This window comes from Peromyscus californicus, unplaced genomic scaffold, assembly GCF_007827085.1.
Source record: "Peromyscus californicus insignis strain IS unplaced genomic scaffold, ASM782708v3 Scaffold_19__1_contigs__length_69161282, whole genome shotgun sequence".
Classification (NCBI taxonomy): domain Eukaryota; kingdom Metazoa; phylum Chordata; class Mammalia; order Rodentia; family Cricetidae; genus Peromyscus; species Peromyscus californicus.
Window position 1 is genome coordinate 5,168,026 of NW_026294491.1, and position 6,000 is coordinate 5,174,025.

Genomic DNA, 6,000 nt, shown 5'->3' on the forward strand with positions numbered 1-6,000 from the left:
GGACTTCATCCACTCCATAGGCTGTGATGGTGTGGGTCATTTGGAGAATGCCCATCTACCATGCACAGAGCCCCGAGTCTCATCCACAGCACTGACTAAATAGGATGTGGTAGCACTCATATGTAATCCCGGCACTTGAGGAGTGGAGTCGGGGATTAGAAGTGTGAGGTCATCCTTGGCTATTCAGTATGGTTAAAGCCAGTCTGAGCTAGAGACCCTGTTTCAAAAGAAAGAACAGGAGGAAGAGGGAGGTAGGGAGGGAGGAAGGAAGATATGATATTCTGTGCACCAAAAACCAAACAAGTATCAGAGCTAACAAGCTCAGCAAGGCGTTAGGATAAAAACTCAGTAACGCCGGGCGGTGGTGGCGCACGCCTTTAATCCCAGCACTCGGGAGGCAGAGCCAGGCGGATCTCTGTGAGTTCGAGGCCAGCCTGGGCTACCAAGTGAGTTCCAGGAAAGGCGCAAAGCTACACAGAGAAACCCTGTCTCGAAAAACCAAAAAAAAAAACAACAAAAAAAAAAAACTCAGTAACAACCAACAGTTGTATTTCTGTATGCCTGCACCGAATAATCCAAAATGAAATTCAAAATTTTTAAAAACTCTCATTTATGATGCATTAAAATAAATTTTTGTTTTTGTGATGCACTGAACTCAAGGCCTTGTCTGTGCAGTCCTCTACCAACTAGCCAAACCCCAGAATAGCATACTTCGGAATGCACGCAACAAAAGAAGTCTAAAACTTATACTGTGAACATTTACATTGAGAGAAATTGCTGACCTAAGTCGTTGAAGAGGGGCTAGGGCGATGGTACGGTGGTAGATCTTCCTTGAGTGCACCAAGACCTGGGTTCAATCCCCAATAACACACACACACACACACACACACACACACACACACACACACACACAAATAAATAAATAAATAAAATATCCTTTGAGTGTTACTTAGGTGATCATGGGATGGTTCACACATATGTAAAAATGCCTAAAGACCATTTAACTCTTTAAGAATTGGGCCTCCAAGCTGGACAGTGGTGGCACACGCCTTTAATTCCAAGACTCAGGAGGCAGAGCCAGGCGGATCTATGTGAGTTCGAGGCCAGCCTGGTCTACAGAGCGAAATCCAGAACAGGCACCAAAACTACACGGAGAAACCCTGTCTGGAAAAACAAAAAAAAATTCCAGTACCAGGTTGAGCCTGAGGCCCAAAGTCTCCACATCTAAACCAGGCCCAGGTCAAAAAGAGTCTTCTCACGTGACATTCGTCATCCTCGGAAGACATCTAGACTGAGAAACAAGTCGTTCAGGGGAATCAAGTCACCTCACCTCCACTGCTGGGGTGGCATGGCAACCAGCCATGCTTCTTTGACTGTGACCCTCTACCCGACAGGAAGCAGCCTGGTGTTTTGACTCATAGTTAAAGAGGCGAGTTTACTGTACTTGGGAAGGTATGGTGGTGCATGAGCAATCGGCAGATAGATGTCCACATCCAGGTCCAGAGAGAGCAGGGGAACTCAGGTAGGGCTATGGAACCTCAAGCCCCGCCCCCGCCCCCGTGACTCACTTCCTCCAGCAAGGCTCCACCCCCTCGAAAGTTCCATAACCATCCAAAACCGTGCCCTAAGCTAGTCACCCATGGGTCTGGTGGGTCCAATTCATATTCAAACAAGTGGTCTGCCAGGGTCTCTAACCTTGGTAAACTTTTAAACCAAGAAGATTGAGAACCTCCGCTCCGCCTCTGCTACAGCTCTCCCTCCTGAGCCAGCACTCAGGCACCAAAGCCACCCCAAGTGCTGGGCTCTGGAAAAGTTGCTAGCTTAGAGACACGCGGTGAAATCTGAATTTCAGATAAGCAACACGTAATTTCTTAGCATAGATGTGTCCCAAATATTGCATAAGTATATTTATGCTTAAAAAAATAATTTGTTTTTTTGAAATTCAAATTTAACTGGGACATTCACACAAGAAAAGTATTCATTGTTCCCATGAAAGACACATAAAGATTTAGCTGGGGAGGCTGTATTTAATCTAACTTAATCTCTGCAGACTTCACATTTTCACTGTTGGTCCAGGAATCCCTTGCTATCTCATTAGGATCTGAACCTGGGTCCTCTGCAAGAGCAACAAGTGCTCATAACCATGGAGACAGCTCTCCAGCCCCAAAATACAGGTATGTTTTACATGCCAGTTCCAAACTATTTGGTGATGATGGTAGCTCAGGAAACTCACAGACCTTAGCAAGATCAGGATGCTCAGAAAGTCAAGGGATTCACAGGTCCGTTCCCCAAGGGGACAAAGGCTTTAAGCAGTCACTGCCAAGAGAAGACTGCTGTGAGTAACCCCAGGACACTCGTGGCATTACCAAGCCACACTTTGGTGGAATTGTTTTTTGTTTGTTTGTTTGTTTGTGGGGTTTTTTGTTTTTTGTTTGTTTGTTTGTTTGTTTTAAAGAAAGTATTTAAGCCAGGAGGTGGTGGCACAGGCCTTTAATCTCAGTACTCAGAAGGCAGAGGCAGGTGGATCTCTGTGAGTTCGGTCCAGCCTGGTCTACAAATCGAGTTTCAGGACAGCCAGAGCTGCACAGAGAAACTCTCTCTCGAAAGACCAAAAGAAAATAGAAAAAAGGGGGGAAAGGGAAGAGAGAAAGTATTTTTTTTTTTTTTTTTTTTTTTTTTTTTTTTTTTTTTTGGTTTTTCGAGACAGGGTTTCTCTGTGTAGCTTTGCGCCTTTCCTGGAACTCGCTTTGGAGACCAGGCTGGCCTCGAACTCACAGAGATCCGCCTGGCTCTGCCTCCCGAGTGCTGGGATTAAAGGCGTGCGCCACCACCGCCCGGCCGAGAGAAAGTATTTAATCGGAGGCTTGCTTACGGTTTCAGAGACTCACTCCTGACCGTGACAGGAAGCAGGCAGGCATGGTGCTGGAGCAGTAGTCAGAGCTTCACCTCCCAATCTGCGGGAAGCAGGCAGCGAGCCGGTGGAATTGTTTTTGATCTGGTGTCAGTGCCCTGTCTGGGATGAAGAGACAGTTGTTCATGTCTCTACAGGAAGAGTCGTACAAAATAGTGCACACCATTCATGAGTCTTTGTTTTCGTAGACTGTTGCAATCCCAATAGCAATATGATGAGTTCACAGCTGCCATTCATTCTGGAAACATGAGTGCATCGAAGTGGAGAAAAGCTCTGGAAAAGAACCACAGGGAACCCCCAGAAGTTAAGGCATACCGCAGAACCGCCATCACTAACACGGGCTTGAATGGACATGTTCTTAAAAATCTGTATTTTGGTGCTAGAGAGATGGTTCAGTAGTTAAGAGCACTGGCTGCTCTTCCAGAGGACCCGGGTTTGGTTCCCAGCACCCACGTGGCAGCTCACAACTGTCAGTAACTACAATTCCAAGGGCTCCAATCCCCCTCTGTCATGCTCAGACACTTCGTGCACAAATGTACATGCAGGCAAAGCACCATACACAGAAAACAAAAATAAATTATTACAAATATATATCTAGATTTTGCCAGATGTGGTGTCACACACCTTTAATCCTAGCACTTGGGAAACGGGCAGGTGGATCTCTGTGAATTTGAGGCCAGCCTGGTCTACACAGAGAGTTCCAGGCCAGCCAGGGCTACACAGTGAGACATTGTCTCAAAAATAATAATAATAACTACAGTTTTATTGAGTAATATAAAATATAGACATAGCCATAACCTGCCTATACATATTTCAGAACAATGTCAAAAATGGGTGTGTATTCAGTAGGTAATGTGAAAGCTAATTAAATCAGCTTTTGAGGGGGAGTAGGATGAAGAAAGACAGATCCTTATTTTACTTCTGGGAACTGAACTCAGGTCCTCTGCAAAAGCAGTACACACTTTTAACCTCTGAGCCATCTTTACAACCCAAAGAATTTATTTATTTTATTTGGGGGGGAAGGGTTAAAAACAGGGTTTCTCTCTGTACTCCTGGCTGTCCTGGAACTCACTCTGTAGACCAGGCTGGCCTCAATCATAGAGATCGAACTGCCTTTGCCTCCTAAGTGCTGGGATTAAAGGCATGAGGCCCCACCACCTGGCTTATTTTTATTTTTAATCATATGTATATGTGTGTGGGCATGTGTACACGAGTGCAGGTACCCATAAAAGCCAGAGGGATTGGAACCCCTGGAACTGGGATCACAGGCAGTAATGAGCTATCCAGTATGGATGCTAGATCTAAACTCGGGTCCTCACCCTACTTTATTTCTTATACATCCCCACCCAAAAAAAATTCAGACAAGGGCTAGAGAGATGGCTCAATTGGCAAAGTGCTTGCCACAAAAGCGTGAGGACTTAAATTCGGTCCCCAGAGCTCATATTTAAAAGAGCCAGGCATGGTGGCATGCGATTGTAATCTCAGTGTTGAGCGGGCAGAGACTGGCGGATCAGGTCTTACTGGCCCAGTCAACCTTGACCATTTACTGAATTCTAGGCCTGTGAGAGACCCTGTCTCAAAGAAACAAGGAGGGGAGTGTCTGAGGGGGAAGAATTCCCAACTTAAAGTACACACATGCACCTGCACACATATATACACACCCCACACACACCCCAAAATCATCAATCATCAAAAACATTAGTAAATTATTAATACACTTGAAAAGACATTTAAACTGACTCATAAAAGCAGAAACATAAACCATACATCCTGCACTTACCAGAAAGAGATAGCCTTTTCTATCTAAGGCAGCCAATGTTTTCTAACACAGCGCATGGTCACGGCATGGGAAAGATATTATTGGTAAGCAGAAATTGATGAAACCTCTTCAAAGAACAATTTGGCAATAATTACACAGTCTTCGACCCAGCACTTCTCCTTCTGGGAATTCACCCAGCCAAAAAAGTCCCTTGATGCCAAGGAGGTGGTATGAAAACATATAGCTTATTGCAGCATCGCCTGTAATGAATACAAATGACAAGTAAAAGATGGTACCTTCTGCCAGGCGATGGTGGCACACGCCTTTAATCCCAGCACTTGGGAGGCAGAGGCAGGCAGATCTCTGTGAGTTCAAGGCCAGCCTGGTCTACAGAGCGAGTTCCAGGACAGCCAGAGCTACACAGGGAAACCTTGTCTTGAAAAAAACAAACTAAACAAACAAAAAGATGGTACCTTCCTCTACGGAATTCTGTGTGTGTGTGTGTGTGTGTGTGTGTGTGTGTGTGTGTGTGTGTGTGTGTGTGTAAGAGAGAGAGAGAGAGAGAGGGAGAGGGAGAGGGAGAGGGAGAGAGAGTCTCAAGCTGGCCCTGAACACACACCTTGCCCTCCTGACCCTCTTCTCTTGCCTCCCACCTCTCAAGTGCTGGGATCACAGGCTTGCACAGGCTTGCATAGGCTTGCACCATCACAGCCAGAGGAAGAGGAGGCAGCCATGGTTCTCTGCCACCTTCTTTTTCTTTCCTTTAAAAAAATGTACTTATTTATTTTCATGTGTATGGGTGGTTTGCCACACACATGTTTGTGCACCATATGCATGCCTGGTAACTGTGGAGGCCAGAAGGATGCTTGAATGCCCTGGAACTGGATTTAGAGACAGCCTCGAGGAACCTGGGTCCTCTGGAAGCGAATCTTTACACCACAGAGCTATGGCTCCAGTCCCTTCTGTTTCTTTTTCTTTTTTTTTTTCTTTTTTTTTTTTTTTTGGTTTTCCGAGACAGGGTTTCTCTGTGTAGCTTTGCGCCTTTCCTGGAACTCACTTGGTAGTCCAGGCTGGCCTCGAACTCACAGAGATTCGCCTGGCTCTGCCTCCCGAGTGCTGGGATTAAAGGCGTGCACCACCACCGCCTGGCTGTTTCTTTTTAATGAGGTGAATTCCTGTGTAATAGAGCAGACATTCTCTCCATCCTCCATTACTGATTTTCCTTTTCCCCTCTGATGTTGTAGTAGGTACGTGGCTCCCTAGGATGAGGGATACATTTCCCAGCCTCCCTTGCAGCTAGGTATGAGCCCATCTTCTGGCTAACGAGAGA